At 37.7% G+C, this 27,210-nt stretch overlaps 1 long non-coding RNA gene and 1 pseudogene across 1 annotated transcript; one reads left to right on the top strand and one right to left on the bottom strand.

Moving 5' to 3' along the window:
* Positions 1 to 1,703: 1,703 nt before the first annotated feature.
* Positions 1,704 to 2,689, bottom strand: LOC144315202 (pleiotrophin pseudogene; annotated as a pseudogene).
* A 5,007-nt stretch (positions 2,690 to 7,696) lies between these two features.
* On the top strand, positions 7,697 to 24,888 carry LOC144315201 (uncharacterized). The gene is made up of 2 exons (XR_013380961.1): positions 7,697 to 7,955; positions 24,679 to 24,888. It is a non-coding gene; the product is annotated as an uncharacterized LOC144315201 (long non-coding RNA).
* Positions 24,889 to 27,210: the final 2,322 nt, after the last annotated feature.

Here is a 27,210-nt window from a genome sequence, read left to right as displayed (position 1 = left end):
GATATGGTCAAGATATAGCCTCTCATAAGAACCCTTCTACTCATATCCACTCATTAGCCCTTCATATCTTTTTGTAATTTGCAAACTTGGATCAAGATGAAAAAAGTAGGTTGGCTTCAGCTGGCAGGGGGTTTGTGGTTCTATGCTACATTTCAATGCTTTGTGCTTTCCTATATTAGAAAAGCACTGTTCCCTCAATTTTGATTGCTGATGAGGATAGAAATAATATACGGTCACTGGTGGCTCTGAATATTTCTGCACATTGATTAAGCCATCAACAACCTTTGCCAAACTCCCACTCTCTCTAGGCCCTGTCTGATGTAAGAGTGTAAGACACATAGTCCCTGACTTTGTATTGAGTAGTTAATAAGCACTAAAAACCTTCTCATCCAGATGGTGAGTGAAAGAAAACATTTTCTAGGAATTCAGAGAAAGAGCTAGAGTCTGGGGGGTTATGGCAAGATTCACAGAGATAGGTTTTGAGGTGTGGAAGCAGCTAAATTAAAAAGAAAGGGAAGCCATCCTGGGAAGATATTGGTGTGAGGAAGATTTGTTAAGGAAACGCTGACAGTAGTGTTCTTGAAAATGATTGAGCCAAATCCTAAAGCCTTAAGGAATTTTGCCTTTATCCTTGAGACAATAGAAAGCCATTGCAGATTTAGATAAGTGCTGTGAAACACTGACTCTATTGCTATACTCCTCAAGGTTCTTGGGCATTCTCATAGAATGTTGTTAGGGCAGGCCGTATTTTGAAGGGGGGTTAGAAATTTAAAAAACAGCTTTATAACAGGAATTGAATGATGGTGCCACAATTTAGTCTCAGTCCATATGTTTAAAGCATTTGTAACCATGCTTTGACTCTTAGTACTATACTTTAGTATAGAACTGGGCCTCTTGGGATGACTCTGAGAACAACATAGCACACTGATTCATAAAGAAAAGTGCTTCTTTTGCCTCAGCCAGGAAATTGTGCCAATTTGTAGGAACAAATCTTAGTTAAAATATGGAAAACAGAAAGCTCCTCCCAGAACATTAATTTTAGAAACATCATTTATGATGTGGAATATCAGAAATTGCAACAAACTTTACCTTCTGGGGGCAGGATAGTTCCATTGTAACCAGCACCTGCAAAATAGATGCCTAGCATACTGCATCCTTATTTAAATCCAAATTCAAGTTAAAGCAAGTATTTTCAACTGATGGAAACTAAATTGTGTCCAGACTCTTAGCTATAAAGACAAGTATAGCTTTTATTTTTCTGTTCTCTGCAGTATAAAATTTGTTCTATAAGCCTGGAGTATATAGAGAATGAATCTGTCATATTCTCAGAGAAGACAATTCTAGCTCCATGATGTTTTCAAAGAATTCCTAACACCTACAAAAAGGTAAACTTTTTCAGTGTTTGAACACAAGATAATTAAATATTAAGTGGACTCTGATCATAAAAAGGTAATATATGCAAAACTGGACACTAATGAAACCTGATAAAGGAATCATCAAAAGCTAAAAAAAAAAAAAAGTTTTTTTTTTGAAAGAACTTCTTTTAATGCTTTTCCTTTTTTCAAAAAAAAAAATTCAACATTGAATTAGGGCATGCTCCACCCCCTCCCCCATTTTGCTGACCAAAGTTTTTTTTTTATTTTTTTTAATTTTTATTTTTTTAATTTAAATCCATTGGCAGAAAAAAAAGATATTTCCTCAGATAGGGTGATTATATTGTATTGCTGCTTTGTTTAGTATATATTTTTCTCAATGGGGAAAAAAGTCTAGGTGAAAAAATTATCTAACAAGAATAGTAGTTTACATAACACGTAAATTGCTGCCAAAAGAAAAACATGTAAAAAAACGATTTTTAATGTAAAATATCACATAACTTCAAAAAACTTACCTCAATGTTCTAGCATGTACTATAAGTCAACTTTCTAAATAGGATTACAGTCCTTTATTATAAGTCCCTAGTGGTCTTATGGTATACATTAAAAAAAAAATGCTACTACAAAATTTTTCCGTTCTTTTTGTTTCTGCCTATTGTGTACTTAAGCTATAGATAATTTTTGAATAAAAAGCCTACATAGGTATAAATGCAATAGTTAACTGATCCTGCTTGCTGATGTCCTTCTCACGTTCCATCAGAAGGTGGTGTCTATTAATTAGTCCAGCATCTTCTCTTGTTTCTTGCCTTCCTTTTTCTTCTTCTTGGATTCTGCTTGAGGTTTGGGCTTAGTCAGTTTGCCACAAGGCTTGGAGATGGTGACTGTCTTCTGGCAGTCCGCATTGTGGAGGGCTCGCTTCAGACTTCAGGTTCTGGTCTTCAAGGCCGTATTCAGGTCACATTCTCCCCAGGCCTGGAACTGGTATTTGCACTCCGCTCCAAATTGCTTTTTCCAGTTGCAGGGGATCTTACATCTCTGGGTCTTCATGGTGTGCTTATACTCAACTCCAGTCCGGGTGCCCTCCCCGGTGCCCAGGCCACAGTCCCCACTGGTGGGCACGCACACACTCCACTGCCATTCTCCACAGTCAGACCTCTTCACTTTTTTTTTCTGGCTTCTCTTTCTTTCCGGCTTCAGCAGTGCCCACAGCTGCCAAGATGAAAATGAATGCCGGGAAGGCAGCTGCAAATTTTCGACGCTGCTGCATGTACTGTTGGGACTGCATTTTGGCATCGTGCGCTCGGCCGCCTGGGCTGCGCCCCTTGCGGGACTTCACCAGGTTGTTTGGATAGCTCACTCGCCTGCACTGTGTCTGTCACCCAGGAATGTCTTTTTTAATTAGAAGACAGGAAGGAAAAAAAAAAAAAAAAAAAAAAAAAAAAACCAGACTGTGTCCCACAATCAGAAACCTCCATTGTGGCAGAGGGGCCTTGACCGCCACCAGGGCAGGGAGAGACTCCAGCCTTCCAGGAGTTCCTGTTTGGGGGTGTGAGGGAAAATCAGCGCGGTTTAAAAAAAAAAGGTGGCTGCGGGCCTGTCCGGCGTGGTGGGAGGGGAGCTGGTTTCCTGGTGAACTTGTTTCAAAGGGAAAAATAATTTTAAAGAAATAGGAAAAAAAAGGGGAAAAAATGTATGTATTCTGCACGAGGAGTACACTGGTCCCAAGGTGTAAAGCTTTAAGAGTCATTTATAGAAAATGTTTAATCTCTGCTGAAACTCAGTGCAAAAAAAAAAAAAAGAAAAAAGAAAAAAAAGGGGATCCCTGGGTGGCGCAGCGGTTTGGCGCCTGCCTTTGGCCCAGGGCGCGATCCTGGAGACCCGGGATCGAATCCCACGTCGGGCTCCCGGTGCATGGAGCCTGCTTCTCCCTCTGCCTGTGTCTCTCCCTCTCTCTCTCTCTCTCTCTCTCTGTGACTATCATAAATAAATAAAAATTAAAAAAAAAGAAAAAAACATGTATATTTGTACAAAAAGTTTTTAAAGTTATACTAACTTATATTTTCTATTTATGTCGAGGCGTGGGCCGCTCTGCCACGCGATAGCTCGGTTATTGGCTATGCCAAAGGCACGTCACCGCATCTGGTTATCGACAAATGTAAATTTATTTTTATAGCGGACTCTGGGGGGAGGGGGTCGCTCACAAGCTGTAGCTGCCGTACAAGCCCATCTAGCTAGTTCTCTTCGCGCTTTCGCGGTCTCTTTTTATTATGATGATTATTTTATTTTATTTTATTTTATTTTATTTTATTTTATTTTATTTATTTTATTTATTTATTTTTTTTTATTATGATGATTATTTTAAACTTGAAGACAAATCTGTTAAAAATGGTTCCTGAGCCGTCTGCACTACTGCCCCGGCCCCTCGTCGGACGGGTTCTAAATAAAGAGGCCGAAAACCCTGGGGAAAAAAAAAAAAAAAAAAAAAAGATCCTTTTTTTTTTTTTTTTTTTTTGATGGTCATTCAGGTTTTATTTAGGACAACTTAGAACACACACACATCCGGTCTAGGAACAGAAATGTACAGCATGAGGCTTAAATAACTTTCGTACACTATGTACAGTCACCAGCAGAGGTACAAGACATATATACAACGTGTGCTAGCCGCGAAGCGAGGAGGGCGTCAGCCTCAGCCGGGGGAGACCCCGCAGCCTGGGCAGGGGGTGACCCCTAGAAAAGAGCTGGTGGCAGGGCAGGGCCCTGATTCACTTCGGGGGTCTTCTCTGACCGTCGGCTCCTCTTGGAGTTGTTCCTACTTCCCTGCAAAGCCCTCGGGACGAGGCCTGGGGGCCCACCGGGGCGCTGGGCGGCGGGGGCGGGGAGGGGGGGGACCAGGATGCCCCGGGAAACAGAGCTGTCCTAGTAGGTTCTGTCCTGGGCGCAGGAGGCTTTTTTTTTTTTTTTTTTTACCATTTATCCTAGTTTTATTCACGTCTGCAGAGGCTGAATATTTCCACCTTAAGTTCTGTGAACCATTCTTGTCCCGTACAAGTATACAAACAAGCCCTCCAGTGCCTTGATGATCCCCAGTGCTGCTTAGATGTGCTAAGAGAGGGCCCAAGGATAAGGTACAAGGGTGCCCTCATGGATGAAAAGCACCCTACAAGGACTCATAGGTCCCTCTCTCACCACTGTCCGCCTCTGGTCCATTAAATCTGCCATGGGTAACTGTACTCATCTGATTTCTGTAGTTCAGAACCAGGTGCGATGGTGGGTTTTCTTCAGCTTGGTAGTGGCATGACTAAAGGCCAAGTATCTAGCAGCATCAATAAACGAATAAAGGAAAAAAAAGTTTGAACATGAGTTTGAACCAGTTAGCTAACTGGATCTGAGCACCAGTTTCTTCATCTGTAAAATGGGGATCATAAAACTAATCTCATAGGGTTTGTTTGTTTGTTTGTTTGGTGAGGATTAAATGAAATAATACGTGCTAAACATTTACTTAGTTCCAGTACCTAGTAAAATGCACTTAGCACATGATCGGTAAATGTTTGTCAAGTAAATATTGTCACAGAGAGCCATAATCCCCTAAAAGTCAACTGCGAGTGGTTTTCCCTTGTATTTTCTTAGAGAAGAAGGTAATTCAATAATAGATGAATGGTTATCAAGCAAATTTTGATATAAAATCTGGTGCATGGAGTGCCTGCACACATCGTATGATTGGAGAGGACCAAGGAACCCCCATTCACATGTACTTCCCAACCCTTTGTCCAAAGCATTTGAAATGGAGTAGAGAGTCTATTGTTGCATCGAACAGTGTTCTCTTCATGGGATTCCTTTGAAAGCATAATTACATTAGGACACTAATACATTCATGTAAATTATTTTATTGAATCACTTTTTGTATATGTGCATGTGTAGAGGTGAGACCTGAGGACAATGATACCTCTGGTGGCTATGGAAGGAGAAGACACACACATGCAAAGAGGGTCTCCAAAGATTAATTTTGCTTGTGTGATATTTTCTCCAGTAATTTCTCTGAGAAAGGGAACCCATTTGCAAATGAAAAACTCTCATTTTCAGTTCAGGGTATTTCCTATTAGTCAGTTATCATCATGGCTTATAAATCTGCCCATTGTAAGTTTGTGAGTATACAGCAATTCTCCAGGGGCTATTCAGCCCTTAGTAAGTTTATGATTTTCACAGTTTCAGGAACAAAGGGTGGAAAGATAAGGTACAGCGAGGCAAGAGGTTGGGGGAAACAGCTTCCATCCTTTGTCTTACCATGTTAGTCACTGAGGACTATTGTCCAATTGCTATGGAAAGTGTCTTCATAAAACAAATCTTGTTTGAGAACTGTTTTTTGGTCGTCTAGTCCAGTCAAGCATATAAGCACTTTTCTTGCTACTGAAAGAATTTTGGAAACAGTTAATCCTAAGGACCTAATGAATCTTGGACCTTTCTAAAAGGGTCTTCAAGCTTCTATCCTGAACATGAAGCAACTTGCAAGAGATTAGTCACAATCAATGAAAGACCAAAAATTTTCCACTAAAAACATGTCAATATCAATGATCATATTTTAAAATTCTAAGAAACAATATATCTGAATTTCAAGGACTCTTCTGGTGGTGTGTTTTACTGACATGGAAGTTAGAACAAAATTCTAAAGCCTCCTGTCTACAATGTTGATTTATTCTGTTACCAGTATCTCTTTCATGGCAAATCATAAGTATCCATCTATCCACTCATCCTGTCATTCAGCCAGTAAGAATTGAGAATAGTGAGCATAGCTATATGCTGGGTACTATAGATGTATAAAAAGAAGGATAAGATACTGTTCCTTATCCCAAACCATTTACATTTCCATGGACAAAAAAGATATATTATGAGTCCATGCCTATGTTCCCTCGTACAAAAAAAAAAAAATATATATATATATATCATCTCTTACTGTTTACATGTTCTTATTTTTCATCATTTCCTTAATCTATTCCAGTTGATCTTCTGTCTCACCGTTTCATTCAATGGACACATCACTTCATATTCCCCAATCCAGTGGTAATTTTCTGTCCTTACTTATACAACTGCTCGGGAGTTGATGACTGCCTTGTTAAAATCCTCTCTCCTCTTGCCTTCTTTGATGCTGTATCCTCCTGGTTTTTCTCCCATCTCACTGCCTCCTTTGTCAGTTCATATTGCTCTGATAACTGTCTAAATGCACCGAGAACCCTTAAGCCTTTGTTACCTCTTTATCTTCACTACTCTGAGTATCTCATCTACTCTCACAACTTTAAATACCATGCATGAGCCAATAGCTCTCAAATTATTTTCTTTGGCCTTTTCTTTCTACTGAGCTCTGCTCATATGCAAGCACCTTCTCAAAATCTTCATTTACATGTCTAAAATAACTCTCATGATAAATTTGGCAAAATGAAGCTTGTGATTTTAATTTTTCTTCTCAATCTTATCTCGATTCATAGCACCCATTCATTTGGTTGCTCAGGCACAGATATAGAAATCATTGTTACTTTCCCCCTTTCCCTACTCCCACACATGATTCATAAACAAATTGCATTAGCTTTGCCTCCAAAAGGGATCTCAAATATGTGCCATTTTTATTTATTTCCACTACTACAATCCTAATCCAGTCCTGGTCTGGGATACTGAAATGGCCCCTAACTAATTTTATTCCTGCCATTTCATAATTGATTCTACATAATTACCTTTTAAAAATAGAAATCAAACCTCCCACCCTAGTTGAAAACTTCTAATGTTCTCAAATGCTATTGGAATATGATCCATGATAAATTTGTATAAATTTACTTATGCTCTCTAAGGGTCTAGATTATCATGTTCATAGTTCCAACTTCAGCATATCCCCTTTTTTCCCTCTTTGCTCACTACATACACTACAGGCACACTGTCATTCTTTTTGTTGCTGAAACAGGCCACTAGTACTACTACCTTAGGAGATTTGTACTTAGTTATTCACTCTAAACTTCTGTGCCCACATATTTGCACACCTAGCTTCTTGGTATTCTTCATATCTGAGCTCAAATGTGCTTACCTTCTCTAAGAGACCTTTTCTAACCATTCCAACTTAAGTAGACATTCTGCTTTTGCCTTGTCAGTGTCCATAACCTGTATTTTCTTCACAAGAGACATAATTGTCTGAAATCACCTTGTTCAATTATATGTTTACTCATTTACTATCTACCTTCCTTCTCTGGAATGTCAGGTCTGTGAGGTCTGGAACTTTAGCTTATTCACTCCTTATTGCTTAGAATGGAGCCTTGCTCATAGAACACTCAATCTATGTTTGTTGAATGAATGAGTGAAACAATTCTTAGCAGTTGCCCACTGCGTGGAGGATAATGTCCAGGCATTTATTACCCAGGGCTTACAAGCTGCTCACTGCTTCCTTATCTGTCTAGGCTTTTAAAAAAGATTTTATTTAGTTAGTTATGAGAGAAAGATTGAGCACACAAGCAGGAACAAAGGCAGAGGGAAGCAGACTCCTCACTGAGCAGGGAGCCCAATGCAGGGCTCAATCTCAGGACCTTGGAATCAGGACCTGAGCCAAAGGTAGATGCCCAACCAACTGAACCATCCAGGTGCCCCCCTTATCTGTCTAGGCTTATCTTTCACTACCCAGAGCCCCTCTGAATGCTTCATGTCTTTGATTGCATTGTCACTACTTACCACTCTGCATATATTGTCTCTGTCCTTGGATGCTCTTCCTGTTCTGTATCCATCTTTGCCTGACTAATATCTGCTTACCTTTTAGGTCTTAGCTTGGACTCCATTTGCTCTGCAGTCATTGTTGATGATCTTGCCAAACTGTTCCCATTCAGACCAGAAAGCTTGGAGGCCACATTTAGAAAGTTCAGAGGTCTCTTTGTCTTCCTGGAATTGAGTATTTCCATAAATGTCAATAACAAGACAAATCCTGGTGGCTTTGACTGAGACAATGGTGTGACAATTTCTAACGAAATCCTGTTTTTTTTATTTATTTATTTATTTATTTATTTATTTATTTATTTTTGAGTACGCTCTACGCCCAGTATCTGGCTTGAGCTCATGACCCTGAGCTCAAGGGTTGCATGCTCTATTAACTGAGCCAGCTAGGCACCCTGAACACGTATTTTAAATAGCCTATTGCCATAGCAATCAGAAAATAGTCCTAGTGACTAATATGTAAAAAAAAATTTAAAGGTTCAGTTAATCAAGGCATTTCCTGTGCAAACCAACGGCTTTTGGTTCATTACCCTATTGTGCATGGACCCCTCAGCTCTTTGCTGCATGTTTCCTATGTATCAGATTGGGGAATCGGTCTCTAATCACCAAATTTCAGAAACATATTTCTAAGCCAAAGTCAGACATCTGATTAATTTTAACTGGGCAGTATCCTTGAACTTGAGAATGGGAATTTGCCATTTGTAGAAGTTATTTCTTTCTTCAGGCAGACAACTGAGGCAGAAAAAAACAAGTATCATCGTATATACATGTTTACTGTGATCTTGCAACTTGTTTTTCCTGGACTTCCAGACTGGATTAAGTTTCCACTATCCTGTGCACTAATACTTCTTCTATCACAATACTTAGTACATTATAATTGTTTTTCTACTTGTCGATTAGAAAATAAAATCTCAAACTGACTGTAATATACTTAAACACAATCATTTTATTCTGTTTGGCATTTAACAAATATTTGTTGAATGGTTGGATTATCAAGTGAAAATTAAAAGTAAATAAGTCAACATGGAATATCACAAGATCATCTGTGAATAAATGTGAATTACAGAGTCAGAAGAATGTCCTGAAGTGCAGAATAGGTAAAAATCACTGTGGGCCGGAGTGGGCTGCTTTATAGGGGGTGGACAAGAACATGGCATTGGAGGTTGAATACAGTCAAGTAACAAGCTGAGTAACAGTTGAATAACTGGATACAGTTGAGTAGAGAGAGGATACCACTCCAGAAACAATCAGTGGCAGAGAAGGCTTAGGCAAGAGGCAGAGGGCCAGTGAATGGCCAACTACTGGAGTGGAATTAATCCAATACCGTCAGATTGAGTTCTGATGGGGGAGAGAGCTTTGATGCCCAGGCTAAGGAGTCAGAGCTTTATTTATATAGATAATGGGAAAACATTAAAAATCTTTAGTTGTACAAATAATATACTGCAAATTCAATTTAAGGAAAGTGTATCTTGTCATGGAATGCAGAATGTTTTGGACACAGGAGGAAATGGAAACAGAAAAACTAGTTTGGAGTCTCCCATGAGGTGTGAAGGGAGTGTTTAGATTTGGCAAGTGACTTGGAAAGGCATATTTAGAGGAGAAGGATGACAGCCAATGGTGGTGATACAACAGGTAAGGGAAGAGATGATCCACAAGTCCTTTTCTTCAGAGTAAGTGTGTGCTTGAATTCCTGGTGGCCTTTGTGACTTCTCTCCCTATATTTTTTATATGCATCAAGTCTCAATGTCCTTCATCAATTCTAAATCAAGACCTTAAATCCATAAGATTAGGGCCTGCCTTCCTTCCTTCCTTCCTTCCTTCCTTCCTTCCTTCCTTCCTTTCTTCCTTCTTTGCAGTGTAACAGATATATTCTAATGGACTAGAAACTCAGGCAGAACCTGATGTCACACTCTTGAAGCAGAATTTCTTCCTTCCTGAGAAACAACAGTTTTTGCTCTTAAGACCTTTCAATTGATGTGGATTGGTTCATCCACATTCTTGAAGGTAGTTTCCTTTAAGTCAACTAATTTTGTATAACTATAGTTCAATTTTAAAAGATAGATATTGACATTGGTAAAATACACAGCTTTATCAGATTTCACCAGCTTTATATGTGTGTAAAGTTATGCAGTTTTGTCACATGAGTAGATTCATGTAACCACCACCACAGCTAAGATACAGAACTCTTCAACTGCATGGCTGTCTTTTGCTACTGCTTAATAGTTATATCCCACTCTCCAACCTGAATCAGAGGCAACTACTATTTCATCTCTATTTTTATTATTTTATTATTTAAAAATGTTACATAAGTAAAATCACACAGTATGTACTATTCAGAGCTGTTTTTTTATTTTGCTCAGCATCAATCCCCTTGAGATCATCCATATTATTGCATGTATCAATCAAATTATAGCTCATAACTACATTTCTTTTTATTTATAAGTAGCATTCCATTGAATGAATGTACCACATTTGTTTAACCATTTACCTACTAAAGGACATTTGGGCTATTTCCAGTTTTTTATGAATGAAGTTTCTACAAACATTCATATACAAATTTTTGTGTCAACAGATATTTTTTTTCCATTTCTCTAGAATAAGTGTTCAAAGCTCAATTGCTGGGTTGCATGGTTAGTACATGTTTAGTGTAGGAAACTGCCAAACTATTTTCCAGAATATCTGTACAATTGTCCTACCAGCTTTTGGTTATACTTCTCTCCTAAGGTCCAGAACTTTGCTTCCAATTGCCTATTAAGTAAATTGACCTAGATGTGTCACATTCTTGAACTCAGCTTGTTAAAACTTGAGCTCATCATTTCCCCCTACATAACAGTAATACTGTATTTTCTATGTGGATTAACATAACCCTTTATTACCCAAACCAAACATGGAGAGCAACGTACATTCCTCTCTCACACCTATATCTGTGCTAAATTCATCACTTGGGTTGGTCCATTTTATCTTCTGTCTCTCAAACAGATGGGGGAAAACAGACCATCATCCACAGAAATGACTATCTGTCCTCACATAAGAATGTCCTAACTTGAGGAATTTTTGTCAAGTTAAGAGCAGGTATTTTACTGTTGTTAGTTATATTAATGTTTAAAGCAAAGAGAAGTGAAAAAAAACCTAGTTGGTCTTCTATAAGTAGGTCTAAATTGCCAAGTAAACTCAAATTCTTCCATATGGTAGCAGATTGGAAAACACAGACCTATTTTTGGCAGAGCTGTAGCCTCAGGTTTGGGTAGAAACTACACATGGATTCCATTGCATTTGTAAAATAACTTATTTTAGCAGTGTGGACAATCAATCATGTATAGCATAGTCTGCTGGCTTGGATCACTGTCAATTATAATAATTTGTAAAATAGTAACTAAAATACTTACCTAGGAGTTTAGTTAATAATAATTATGATTTGCTGACATAATAGTTACTAAGTGTCTATGTTTAGGATTTCTAAAGGAAATTTTCAAGTGCTTTGTGAAATGGGCCAGAACATACTTGTTCCTGCTCAGCACTTCAGGCATTAAATACAATTTGAGCGTCATCACTCACTGCCACTCACTAGCTACACTTAACTGGAGTCAATCACATGACTCCAGACCCCAAACTAGATCTTCCTTGTCCATGGAACAAATTCTCCTCGGATCAAACCTAAGGGGCGTGAGTTAATACAAATCAAACTGATATTCTGGAATAAAGTCTGCTGAGAAGTAAAATAAGGAAGTACACAACACAGACAGGTGGCAATCCACTTCGTGGCTTCCTGGAGATCACCCTTTACCAATCTTCCTTTCTAGTTGGATAGCCAATTTACTCCTAGTGGAAAAGCCATTGACTCTTTTGCTCCTAGTGTAAATATCTATTAAGAAGTTGCTTATGTTGAAAGAAATCACTAATATAATCTCCCTAGAGACTGTGTAGTGTGACTACGTGGCATAATTGTAGATGAGGAAGCCAACTCAGCTTTGTAACAATAGGGAATATGTTCAGGAAATCCCCCATTTAAGCTCATTTCCAACCAGTTTTGTCCAACTAGTGCTATGGGACATTGGAGACCTTGGAAGATAAAGCCATTATTACTGTTATATCCTTCATTATGACCAGATTCCATCAGGCACTGTGACTGCAGCCCAAGTCACGTGAGAGAAGCCAGTTTCCTACCACTTGTTCTCCTGCTTGAAGCATAACTCATTTCCAATCCCATTTATCTTCCTAGCTACTCAGGATCCAGCATTGACTTTCCTATGGATATACTGCATATAAAGTGAGCCTAAGAAAGTGAGGCTGGAGATCTGGACATAATAGTTTGCCATAGAGCCAGCTAATCATCTGAGAAGCTTGTCCAGCATAGGCACAGATATCTGCAAAATTTTCAGGAAAAAGCTCACAATGAATTCTTCTTATACTAGCTTTCCATTGTTGAAGTAATAAGTTACCACAAATTTAGCAGTTTATCACACAAATTTATTATCTTACTGTTCTGTAGGTCAGAAGTCTGACACAGGTCTCTCACCTGGCTAAAATCAAGATGTCGCAGGGCTGCATTCCTCTCTGCAGGCTTGAGGGGGAGATCCGTTTCCTTGCTTATTTGAGTTGTTGGCTGAAAACAGTTCTTAGGATTGAGGTCCCTGCTTTCTTGATTGTTGTCAGCTGAGCACTTTTCCCAATTTCTCAAATATATCCACATTCCTTGGCTTGAGACCTCCTTCCTCTAACTTCAAAGCCAGCAGTAGTGGGTATACTCACTTTCACACTTCAAATCTCTTCTTTTTCCTCTATCTCATCTCTTTACAACCTAGGAAGGAAATGTTTTTTGCTTTTAAGTCTCACATGATTAGTGCAGGCTCACATGGGTAACCTAAGATAATCTCATAGTCTCAGGGTCTCTACCCTTAATCATGTCAGCAAAGTCCCTCTTGCCATGTAATGTAGTATATAAGATTCAGGGATTAGAGTTTGAGCATTTTGGGAGGGGAGAGTCCATAACTCCACCTACTATATTTTCTAAAGGTAAGGATTTGTTACTGATTTATTCAACAGACATTTATTTAGTGCCTACTATATATAAGACAATTTGCAAGGCACTGGATGCTCTGTCCTATTTCACTTGTGAACTACAAGAGGTAAGAGAGAAGTTGTGCATTGAGAAAAGTTACATACTGAATTTTCTCTTGAGCCACACTCACATTGTCCACAAAAAAGAAGAGGACTGGGAAGGAACTGATGACATAGAAGACTCTCAGACAACCTTAGCAGTGAATGGTGATCTAATTCTCAGCCTGATCCAATTCACTTTTCATAGATTAGGGCCTGAGTGTGAAATGAGGAATTAATGATGTGGAAGTACTACTGTGGAAGTTATCTTTAATTCAGAAAGAATCAATTCATGTAACAATACATAAAAACTTCGATGTGTGCCATGGTGTCAAGCTAGCATGCATACATATAGGTTTTGCTCTATGAGAGCTTATAGTGCAGGTCAGGAGACATGGCACTACAAGCAGTTTGACACCAGTGCAGAGCAAAATTCATTTAATTAAACCAAAAGTCATGCTTCAGCTCACTGGCAGATTGAAGAGGATAAAACCAGTGTGAGCTAATTACACAGGAAAAGTTCCTTTCCTTCTTGTGCATGTCAGAGGCGGAGGTGGTGGAGGGGATGGGAGAGAAAAGGATAATCGTTAAAAACACCAGCTGTGGCCAGAGTATCTCATTAATTGATGGATTCTTAACAAAAGACAGTACTGTCATTACATAGGAACTCTCATTCATTGTTGGTAGGAACGCAAATGGTATAGCCACTTTGGAGAGTAGTTTGGAAGGCGGTTTCTTTTCTTTTCTTTTTTTTTAAGATTTTATTTATTTATTCATAAGAGACACAGAGAGAAGGCAGAGACATAGGGAGAGGGAGAAGCAGACTCCTCACAGGAGCCCTGTGTGGGACTCGATCCCGGAACTCCAGGATCATGCCCTGAGCCAAAGGCAGACACTCAACCACTGAACCATCCAGGCATCCCAGGAAAGCAGTTTCTTAAAAACCAAATACACCCTTACCATACAATCCAACAATCACACTTCTACACAAATTGAAAACTTATGTCCACATGAAAACCTGCACATGGGTGTTTACAGCAGCTTTATTCATAATTGCCAAACTTGGAAATAAACAAGATGTCTGTCACTAGGTAAATGGATAAATAAACTGTCATACAGGTTATTTATTATTTATTTATTTATTACATAAATACAATGCTATTATGTATTTATTTATTACATAAATACAATGCTATTACTCAGTGTTAAAAAGAAATTAGATATCAAGCCATGAAAACATGAAGATAATGTAAGTGCATATTATTAAATGAACAAGACCATCTGAAAAAGTTACATACTCTAGGATTCCAACTATATGACATTCTGGAAAAGTCAAAACTATGAAGACAGTGGGTGTCAGGAATTGAGAGGAGGGAGTGATAAATAGGTGGAGCACACAGGATTTTTAGGGCAGTGAAGCTATTTTGTATGGGACTACAGTGGTGGGTACATATCATTATAAATTTGTCTGAACTCATAGAATGTACAACATCAAGAGTGAACCCTAGTGTAAACTGTGCGCTTTGGATGGTAATGATGTATCACTGTAGTAGATCCATTAATAGTGACAGGTATGTCACTCTGGTGGGGAACATGGATAATGGGGTAGGCCAGGTAGGAGGAAGGAAAAGGGTTATATGAGTACTCTACTTTTTGCTTAATTTTGCTGTGAACCTAAAACTTCTCCAAATATAAAGTCTGTTTTGAAAAATGCCACTGTTTTTAAAATTGCTACTATTTTTGGAGTACCTATTCTGTGCCAGGCAACAGGTTAGGCTATGTTAGTTATCTCTTCACAGCAATCCAACGAACTAGGCATTATTATTTTTATTCTGCAAATTAGAAGCCTGTTATTTGTAAAGATTAAATTAATTACATTAATTTCTCAAGGCCATTCAGCTAATATGTGACAATCTGAGATCCTAACCCAAATTATCTGGCTACAAAGATCAGCACTTTTTTCTTATACTATACCATTGTTCACTAATAAGCAGTAATATTTTTCCTTTTTCTAAATACCACAAGGGAAATTATATTTAACCATATAGGGGACACTTGATAATGTCAATAAATCTACAAAAAGAGAAATATCTGACTTAGGAAGTAAGGAAATAAAAAGAATATGACTGAGAAAAATGGGAAATAAGGAAGTACACAGGAAGTAGCTGAAAGTCCTTTCCAAAGAAAAATACCATTCAGAAACCAGTTATATTTAGAAGCTTCTAGCTTCTAGTTATGGAGCAGTAGTTCCTATCAGACTAACTCTCCCATAGAAAATAACCATAAATTCTCAACTCTGGAGAGTAACCTAAAGTAGGCAGGCATCAGAGGAATGTCTACACTTGAAGAAGGGAATAACGCAGAGATGAAAAAATTTCCCTTTTTTTCTAGATTTTTTTTTTACACTCAGAGCAAGCTAAAAGTTTTTCATAGTTCTTTTTTTTTATTGGAGTTCAATTTGCCAACATATAGCATAACACTCAGTGCTCATCCTATCAAGTGCCCCCGTCAGTGCCGGTCACCCAGTCACCCCCACCCCCCACCCACCTCCCTTTCCACCACCCCTTATTCATTTCCCAGAGTTAGGAGTCTCATGTTCTGTCTCCCTTTCTGATATTTCCCACTCATTTTTTCTCCTTTCCCCTTTATTCCCTTTCACTATTTTTTATATTCCCCAAATGAATGAGACCATATGTTTGTCCTTCTCCAATTGACTTACTTCCCTCAGCATAATACCCTCCAGTTCCAACCACATCGAAGCAAATGGTGGGTATTTGTCGTTTCTAATGGCTAATATTCCATTGTATATATAGACCACATCTTCTTTATCCATTCATCTTTCGATGACACCGAGGCTCCTTCCACAGTTTGGCTATTGTGGACATTGCTGCTAGAAACATCGGGGTGCAGGTGTCCCAGCATTTCACTGCATCTGTATCTTTGGGGTAAATCCCTAGCAGTGCAATTGCTGGGTCGTAGGGCAGATCTATTTTTAACTCTTTGGGGAACCTCCACACAGTTTTCCAGAGTGGCTCCACCAGTTCACATTCCCACCAACAGTGCAAGAGGGTTACCCTTTCTCCACATCCTCATTGTGGTTTTGATTTGTATTTCCCTGATGGCCTGTGATGCGGAGCATTTTCTCATGTATGTTGGCCATGTCTATGTCTTCCTCTGTGAGATTTCTGTTCATGTCTTTTGCCCATTTCATGATTGGATTGTTTGTTTCTTTGCTGTTGAGTTTAATAAGTTCTTTATAGATCTTGGATACTAGTCCTTTATCTGATACGTCATTTACAAATATCTTCTCCCATTCTGTAGGTTGTCTTTTAGTTTTGTTGACTGTTTCTTTTGCTGTGCAGAAGCTTCATCAAGCTAAAATTTAGATAGAAAATCCAAAATCTTATTAGCCTGAAGAACCCAAAGGGCAGAACTCAGACCAGTCATAAGAACAGGAAGGAGGCAATCCACAAAATGACACATCTAGAAACGGGAGCCCCAAATTCTGTATATAATGTGTCCAAATCTTTAGCCTACCCATGAACTGTATATATGCATGGCAGATGTCAAACATATGATTAATGGTTAAAGAATTGAACAAAGATTGCAGCTGCTGTCCATTATTGAGAGGCTAAAGCTCAGAGTTTGAATTCAATCAAGTTACCTGCCTGGTGGAAAGAATTCATACTCTTTAGAGAATCCAGAGTCTCCACAATAAGCAGTTCAAAATGCTCAGGTGGCAACCAAAAATTATTATGCATATAGATAAACAAGAAAATATGACCCATACTTTAAAAAAAGGCAATTTAAAAAAGACTGAGCCCAAGATAATGCAGGTGTTGAAATTTGAAACAATGATTTCAGAGCAGCTATTATAATCATGCTCAAAAATTATTTGGGAAATCAATGGGAAAATATGATCCTAATTAATGAAGAAATAGGAAATCTTCACAGAGAAATGGAAACTATAAAAAAAATCCATGGGGAAATTCTAGAACAAAAATATATAATATCTAAAATTAAAAATTCACTGAATAGACTTAGCAGCAGATTAGAGAAAAAAGAATAGAGTTCTTGAACTTGCGTTAGTTAAATTAGAACTATTCAATCTGAAGAACAGAAATATTGAATATAACTGAAAAAAAGGAAAAAAGAAATAAAACCGTCAGAAACATGTGGAATTGACAATGTGGTTGGTAAGATAAGACAAAGATGAGGTTTCTCTTACTGGCCATAACTCACATTTTCTATATTCTAAGTGCATACTTTCTGCCTATACTAAATCTTCTACTTTCAGGATGATGTCAAATATTTGGCTCATAGTTCTCTCTATGAGAGCTGCTATTCCTATTCTTAGTGGATTTATTAGTTCATTCCAAGCTTTTATTGAGCCTTTTTTTCTCATACCAGCCACTATGCTAATTGCTCTGTTCCTTTCTTTTATTCTTTTTCCTTGTCATTGACAACTTTCTGTAGTGTTATGCTTGGCTTCCACTCTCTTTATTTTTGGTGTATCTATTATAGGTTTGAGGTTTATGGTTACCATAAGGTTCACAAATGACATCCTAAGTATATAGCAGTTTTTATTAGTTTGATAGCCACTTAAGTTTGAAGACATTCTAAAAGAACTTATTTTTTACTCTCCCAACTTTACATTTTATGTATGTTGTCACAATTTTTTTCTTTTTGTTATTACAAATAATACTGCAATGAACAACTTTTTATATGGTTATCTACATGGATATTTCTGGGTCAATAGGTAGAATTTTGATAGCTATTGACAACATTTCTTCCAGAACATATTGTCACAATTTTTACACTTAACTAACTCTTATCTCTTCATTTGGATCATGTACCTATCCTCACTGAGACTTGTAAGAGCTCTAATTTGACTTCCCCATTCATCCACATCTCAGTGTGGTTAGTAGCCATAAAACACTGGGAGCTGTCTATTGTCTGGGACATGCTGTGAAACATGAAATATTTACTAAAACATGTGTAGTCCTCTATCTCCTTAATAATATCTACAAAATTTATATGCAGAAAACACAAATATAAATAGTTTTCCAATATATGGTGTGAACATGTGGATGTCAGACATTATGCAAGATTTATTTTTAACCGTGTGAAGTTTAGCATTTCCTCAGGGCGTGGTGGTAGGGGATGGAGATGAAAAAAAAAAAGGATGGAAGTCCTTTTTCGAGATAAACCTGGAACATGCCAGTGAGGTTAAGTCAACAATTGTCCAATCATCTCTCAGAATAACTTTACTAACATAATGAGAATAGCAATTTTCCTGTGTTTGCATTTTAGAACTTACAAACCCTTAAAAGGCAAGTGGGGTATGAATTAATATTCCCATTTTACAAGCAAAGAAACTGAGGTTGAGAGAACACAATGGTCTTGCTGGGTCACATTGTAAATGGCAGAACAGGAACTTAAATACAGATCTACTTTCCATTGTATGGCCAAGAAAGACCGAAGTCAGATTAAGCAGCACAAACAGCTAGGAGCATGCCTTTCCTCTGCCTCCATTCATGAAAGGGTAAGCAAAGTTCATTTTCAGTTCCTGAAAAGGAATCAGCAAAATAGCTCTTTGATGGAAGCATTGGCTCCTGAATTCTCACGTAGCTGTCTGCTCTGGAACTGTCATCTTTCCTAAGATCCTCTCTCTTGGGGGCTGGTGCTGCCACATCCATGCTGGACCTCTCAGGGGGCCTTGATCCCTCTTCACCCCTTGTCTTACTGTGATTAAGTATGAGGAAAAAAAAAGGTTGATAACCATTTATTGACTATTTTCCATGTGACGGTTACCGAGTTAGATTCTTTAATATCATGTCATCAAAACCGGGATTAAAGTCCTCATTTTACACATGAAGCAACTGCCAGGACTCCAGGAAGAATAGAATAATCAAACCCATCTCTTTTTCCCTTGAAGTGAAGAATTCTTTTGCATTTTCAAATTAAACTAGTGCACCAAGTATTAAAGAAAAAAATGAAAACAAAATCAACCATAATTCCTCATTCTAGCAACTACCTTTTGTGTATCATCTTATTCTTATGTGCACATATTTTGCTAGAAGTTGCCATTGGCATGTGCACAAATTTTATGTTCCGCTTTTAGAATTTAGCATCAGAATTATCTTCCACGTTAGCACAGTCTTCATAATAAACATTTTAGTGGTTGCACACTAAATGATTTCCCTAATGGACATTTAGGTTCTTTCCAGTATTTGGTTGCCCAAATCAAATTGTTATGTTTTATACTAATAGCATTTGTTACTATTATATTATTTCCTTAGAATAAATTCTCAAGAGTCTTCTTATTGAACTAAAGGGTATAAACATTTTTATAGCCCTTATCACATTACTAGGCAAAAGGCCTGTATGAATCTACATGATACACACAAAGAAGTATGGAGTTAGACGTTTTCAAAAAAACCATGACATTTTCCATTTCTGGCCATATGATGAACCTCCAAATTAAAACAACCAACATACTGAATAAGAGATGAAAACTATCTTCTTAAATGAATTACTGACCTGCCAAGAAAATAAGGAATCTCACATCCTGAAATTAAAATCAACAACCCCAGAAAGTAGGTAACAAATTTGGTCTTCCCCTTAGGTGGCTTGCTCAAAAGGAAAAAATATGACATTGATGATGTTGTATTCTTTCCAGTGCATCATTTTAGGAGACACATAATTCAATTTCATCTATTGTTGGTGATGTTCAGTTGAACACTAAAATAAGGTGGTATCTATCAGATTTCTCCATTGTAAAGGCACCTCTTCTCATTGGTAATTAATAAGTTATCAATTTATTGATACCATAGGGTGATATCTTGAGACTGTATGAATACATCATTTCCCAATTATCTTTACTCAATGACAATACATCCATTAGTGTATTCTTGCCTGAAAGAAGGTGATTTTCTCCATTATTTAAGTACTGTCAAATTCAAATCATTTCAGCCAGTTTGCACTCTACCACTAGGGTGTCAGAGTTTCCAATGTTCCATATCTTCACCAAGCTTGCTGAGATCAGATTTACCAAGTTTTATCATTTTAATGGATATGGGATGGTATTTTCTATAAACTGATGGTTAGATTTAGAGGCTTGTTCTAGATTCAGGTTCATTTATTTAGTCAAGAATACTTCATACATAATGGTGTATACTTCTTACTATATCACATAAAGAGGCACAAAAATGTCTGCTTGTCGTCAACAGGTTCACATGTGGTCGACCTTATCTACCAACAGATATAATAAGGTTTATCATTTTAAAAACTTTGCATATGGTATTATCTATTTTTTTTTACAAAACAACAGTTTTATATATGCATTCAGATGTCTTTAAAATGATTATTACAAATGTCATTTGCAAAACAATTTTTCTCCAGTTCTGTCATTACTTCTCTATTTGTTATTTGATATTCTTCAATAAGTAAGAGCTTCCCCTCCCTTTTTCCTCCATGGGCCATGGATTCTTTTTTATTCAAAGTATTATAATCTATTTATCTCATATTCTTTTTTTTAAGATTTTATTTATTTATTCATGAAAGACACTGAGAGAGAGAGAGGCAGAGACATAGGCAGAGGGAGAAGCAGGCTCCATGCAGGGAGCCCGGTGTGGGACTCAATCCTGGGACTCCAGGATCACGCCCTGGGCCAAAGGCAGACGCTCAACTGCTGAGCCACCCAGGCACCCCTCATATTCTTTTTAATGCTCAAGTTGTCCCAATTCAGGCCCGTGAGACTTATTACTTCCAGCTGTCTCATGTGTCCTTTTGACATGTTCCCCTAAGTTTTTGCACACTTGCTTATTTCTGGCACAGCAAGAAATTCCAGGCTCACCTTGTACTTTACCTGTTCCAGACCTGGATTCAGTTATTTCCCTAAGGAAACCTTGTACCATTTGGAGAAAGGTACTTAGAAATCACATTTTTGGCAATAGATGCACTTATTTCCACTAGGATATTACTGAGTGTAGGCCCTGTCAGTGGATAAAGGTAGGAGATGTATTTTTTTAAAAACCATGATTTTATAAGGATATCTCATCACAAGGTCTCTCTCTCTCATTTGTTAAATCTACATTTATATTTTTCTTTTCCCACAGTGATAATTTTAGTTCCTCATAACATCAATATATTTATTCACTTATTCAACCCTGTAATACTCAAAAAGTAGTTTCAGAATTAGGCATCAATGTTACTACTAATAAAATCCTACAAGCCAAAGTCTAAGATGTTTTTACAATTCTTTTTGTCCTTAGAATATATCCACTAAGTATGGACAGTCCGAGCACTATGTTCCACTGGTATTTGAATTGGTTCTTTTTTTTTCTTCTCTGAGTTTATGTTGGTTTATTTTTATTTTTTAATGTATAAACATGAATATGGGTTTCCCAGTCAAAACCATATGTAGATACATACTAAAAGAAGCCTCATTCTCTTCCATCCTGTCCCCACTAATGCCAAGAGATAACCAATATTATGAGTTTCTGACTTAAACTTTTTGTGCTTATTATTGCAAATAAGCAGATGCATACATAAATATCTTATTTCCCATTTTCTTTTTTTTCAAAGATAGATTTATTTATTTATTTATTTATTTATTTATTTATTTATTGAGAGCGAGAGAGAGGCAGAGACACAGGCAGAGGGAGAAGCAGGCTCCATGCAGGAAGCCTAACGTGGGACTCGATCCCAGGACCCCAGGATCACACCCCAGGCTTCAGGCGGCGCTAAACCGCTGCGCCACCGGGGCTGCCCTATTTCCCATTTTCTATACTAAAGCTGGCATACCTTACACCCTTTGGCACTTTGAGTTTTTAAAATTAACAACATAATTGAACAGCACTCCATTGTAAAGATGTATTATTGTCATTCATTATTTTTCCTATTTTGTCCATTTAGAATATTCCCAATATTTTGCTTTAAAATTATACTGTAGTATATAAACTTGTGCATATATACTTTTATACTTTTGGAGTATATCTTCACCCCAAATTCCTAGAAATGGGATTGTTTGGTTAAAGAATAAGCGCAGACAGCCCGGGTGCCTCAGCGGTTTAGTGCCCGGTTAGCGCCGCCTTCAGCCCAGGGCGTGATCCTGGAGATCTGGGATCGAATCCCACATCAGGCTACCTGCATGGAGTCGGCTTCTCCCTCTGTGTCTCTGCCTCTCTTCTCTCTCCTCTCTGTGTATTCTCATGAATAAATAAATAAGATCTTTAAAAAATGTATTAAAAATAAAGAAAAAGTGCACCTGTAATTTTGCTACATATTTCCAAACTCCTCTTTTTTTAAAAAAAAAAAAAAAGGATTTTTAATTTATTTATTCATGAGAGACACACCGAGAGAGGCAGAGACATTGATAGGGGGAGAAGCAGACTCCTTACAGGGAACCTGATGCGGAACTCAATCTCAGGACCCTGTGATCATGACCTGAGCGGAAGGTAGACACTCAACCACTGAGCCACCCAGGTGCCCCACCCAAATTCCTCTCTATAACAGTGGTACCATCCACACCAGGAACATTCAAGTGACATTTCCCGTCAGTCTCACTATAAGTGTGCTGTCAAACTTTTGAAAAGACCCCCCTCTTCAAATAATTTGATCTCATCTGGTCCTGATTCTCCTTCTTCCTTTCACCTTCCATAATTTTTATAATTTTTTTTTTTGCTTTGTTGAGACTTTCTATGGTTCTCTTAAATCTCCAGAAATAGCACAAATGGAGGAGTGTATCCTATTTGCCTTGGAATTTTTATATTTATATTTTGAGAGAATCTGCTTATTTGTAACTAGTCTGGTCTAAGGCAAGAAGGCTCTGCTTCATAGTCTTAGAACATTTAACCAAATAAAAACAGTTTTAAAAATGATTATCTCTGAAAAATTTGCACACTATTATGCTGAACTTTGCAAAAGCAAAGCCAAATTTCTTCTAGGATCAATTACTCGGCAAAACAAATTTCAAAACAAGTTTCTCCTACCTTGAACTTTTTTTACATGACTATGTACAAAAGGGAAAATGAGTGTCCAAGTCAACGTCAAAGGTTGTAAAATAGATGGGAAAAAATGATAGGAAAACATCTTATATTTCTGCTTATGTAGGTAGTAGGCTGGAGAATTTTATTCTTGTACAAAATGTTTTCCTTTTTTTTTTTTTTATCAACAGGACAATTTTCATTAAAGGAGAACCAATGTTTACAGAAACACTTATCTATAGAGCGGGCCCTTCGCTTACTAAGACAATTTATTTGCAGACTTGAGTGTTGAATGGACACAACATTTGGTAATTTATAATTTTGCAAAGACTGGAATTTGCATGTTTTACAAAGCACACAAGAAAGGCAAGTATACATTGGTAGACTGTCCCCTAGCTAGTGCTGAGTCATTCTCTCTAGGGCTCTATGAGTTTTAATTATGTATACACAGATTATGGAGAAAGGATAAATGCTGTGCATTTTAATTTAGGTTGTTCCCAATATTCTGCTACTAAAATTATGGCTATAATGAATAACCTTGTGGATAGTTTTTCATACTGTTAGTGGTACATCAGAGAATGGTGTTGTAGGGAAAAAAGAATCCATAATCAAGTAGATTGGGAACCTATTGAATTAAGAACACATATCCACTATACTGAAGAACTTCTCAGAGCTTTTAACAGGCTCTTTGAGACTCTTCAAGAAGGGAGCTGTATTATGTAGAGTTTCCAAACTTATTTGCCTCTGATATTTTTTTCACATCAGTGGAAAGTAGTGTTCTATGGAACATATTTTGTAAGCTACTGCTGTGGGTGGCATTATATACAACTGGGAACTCTGGTAGGCCTTGGTACCCACTTCATAGGAAGGTGGAGTATCTTTTCTACTTCATCTTCCGGGGTTCAGTCCATCCTCTCCAAATTTTCCAGAGAACTGTATTGCTTTACCATGGGCAGTCTTTCCTATTTCTTTTCCTTCATTCAATCCAGGATCTGTTTCTCAAGGAAAGGGCTACAGAACACTAGCCTGGAAATTTTCCACCTGCCCAGGTGGATAGAGTCTAATTTAGGATTCAGGCATTTGCTAACAATTATTTAGTCCTGGTATAAAGGCCAGGCAAATTCTCAGTTGCCATCTAGCATAGACAGCTCAGCCATCTCTGAATAGCTAATTCTAAAATTAGCATTTCTAGGGCACCTGGATGACACAGATGGTTAAGCCATCTGACTCTTGATTTCAGCTCAGGTAGTGATCTCAGGGTCATAAGATTCTTTCTCTCCCTCTCCCTCTGCCCCCCACCCCCCACAATAAAATAAAATGTACATTTCTAGCACTATTTTACATGGCACTATTTATTGAGTGACTATCCATAGCCAAGTGTTTTATTCATATTATTTCCTTTTTTTTACTTTCTTTATAAAAAAACCCACAGTGTTACAATGTAGAAAGAATTCACATTTGACTGATACCATATTGTTTTACAGATGATGAATCTGAACTCCAGAGAGATTTAATACTTCACTGAAGATCACACAACCAGTTTGTGGCATTAGCCAAAATGTTTGTTTGTTTTGCTGACCTTCATAACTACAATGAGCAGATTTTTCTTCTATTTCATGCTACTTCCCAGTAATCCAGCAAAGTGAAGACTGTCATCAATTATCTATTAGATAAAGAAAACCTGAAAGAATGTACTTTTGCTTCAATTTTCTGAATATTTCAAGGGAGGAAAATGACTCATTTCTGATCACTTCAGATAATAGCCTTAATTTTCCTGAGTTTTTGGTCAATGGGAATTATGGCTGTCCGACACTCACATCAGAGAAAGTATTTCATTTTCCCAAGTCAGGGGAGACTCTCTTAATTAAGGGAAACATTCCACTTGGTGGAATCATAAAGACGCTCCCATGCTGATTACCATTAGCTAGACTGACTGGAGGCATCTTTTTGTAAGATCAAGCGATAAAACTGAGCTTCTTAAAAAGGTATTGTTCATCTCTTCCTCTCTTCCTATCTACTAGAAGCAGAGATGAGTCCTTGCTGGTTTTGTGAAACTGCCCTCTGTATTCCAGTAACATTCCTCGGGGGATGACCTGTGGGTTTTTGAGCTGTGGGTTTTTCTCTCCAAAATCAACATTGTTGAACAAGGAAAGGAACCTCTAACCATCAAAGGTCAAGGAACATCCAGAGAGCAAGAAAATTCTATTTTGGAAGTTAGCCCCAAATCTTCTTCCGCAGTCCTCTTTCCGGACAATTCGTGCAAGCTTCTCATTGTCCGGTTTATCATTTATTCACCCTGGATACTCTGCTTCCCCATAAACATTACCTTGCCCCCCTGTAACACTGGCAAGCAAGGTGAAGTGGATGCAGCTGACTGTCCTGATTGCTACATCATAGATAGATGGCCCTTGTCTGTGGATAAGGCATAGTTGTACACACACAGAGTCAGTGCCAGGGTGCTGACTTGGTGTGGGAGGAGTCCAGAGGGCTATTCTCTCTAGACGTTCTCATCATAAAAGAGATTGGTTTCCTACCTTTGTTCTGGCATTGTCCAGTTTTGACATGAAGGTTATAACTTCCCAGAACTAGGTAGGGAAGTTCCACATATTCTAGTAAAATTTTAAGATTTTTTTTTAAGTAGGCTCCATGTCCAGTGTGGCGCACAAAATGGGCTTGAATTTGCTACCCTAATATCAAGACCTGAGGTCAGATCAAGAGTTGGACACTTAACCAACTAAGCCACCCAGGCACCCTAGAATTTTAAGGTATTTTAAAGAAGATTTGCGAATGGCATAGGTCAGAATCATTTCTTATTGAGAAAAATCTCCTACTGGCTTTAAAGATAAAAACCACTTATAATAATTGAGCCTCATTATTTTCCATGTGGAAGTATCCCCCTAAAGGAGTGCTCCTTACTTTTCTGTGATTTGACTATAGGTAGGCTCTCAGCATGAAGAGGGACATGGATAGGTTCATCAAACCTCTCACTTAGCTTCTCAAATTTGGCATTCAGTTTGGTACTAGGAGATATTGAGGCTTTTCCCATATGGTTTTCTGTCTTTACATTGTATGAGATTGAAGTAGAAAGAACACTTCCTTTTTAGGATGCCAACTATTCTGAAATTCATGATTAGGATGCAAAAGTCATGATTTCAAGTGACTTCATTCATTTGTTAATTTAACAAATATCTGTGATCATTTACTAAAAGCCAGGCTGAATCAGGTGCTGGGGATGCAACAACAAATGAAATACTCTATGATGTCCAGAATTACCCAAATTTTTCAGTAAGAATTTGAACACCAGCAATTAATGGACAGTAAGTAAAACTAGGTTATAGCAAACATCATGTATTGGAAAATGACTCCAAATAGTGAATCAGTCCTTACATATCTCTCTTTTTTAGGATGACTCAGCAAAATAAAATTCCAGTTTATTATTGGACAAAATTGTTTCACATATACATCACACAGGCCAAAAAATAAGCAGCAAGTTCACAGATCAAAAAAGAGAGAAAAAGAAAGCTTTTATCTTTGGCCTTGCTAACCATTTTATACAAACCAACTATTGATAGTACAGCTAAGTATAAACATAAAAAAGTTACTGGAATGCTCAGAATGAGATTATTTTGTTGTTGTTTTTGCCTTTTTTATAAGTTTTATTTTTCTCCTTTGAGATTATAGCAAAAATGGTCACACCATAAGTAGAGTCAGAAGTAGGACAGGATACACACTGAAGGCTGGTTAGATCATCTGAGATCCTTAAAAATAGCTGACCTCTAATAATATGTATAGAAATATGAAATGTAAATGAAAATAGCAATTTTCCTTTTTAAAGCACTTTCAACAAAAAAGTATGTCCTTGGGAATACTGGTCCTTCTGTCCTCCCTTGTTTCAAATCCATGCAGAAGTGGTTGACAGAAGAGCAATGAGGCAGAAGAAGAAGTTGGAGAGATTTGAGAGAGGGATTCAGCCATTGCTGAGTTTGGAAAGAGAAAGGGTCATAGGCCAAGAGATG

This window comes from Canis aureus, chromosome 6 (genome assembly GCF_053574225.1).
Source record: "Canis aureus isolate CA01 chromosome 6, VMU_Caureus_v.1.0, whole genome shotgun sequence".
NCBI lineage: Eukaryota > Metazoa > Chordata > Mammalia > Carnivora > Canidae > Canis > Canis aureus.
This window is presented reverse-complemented; position numbering and strand designations above follow the sequence as displayed.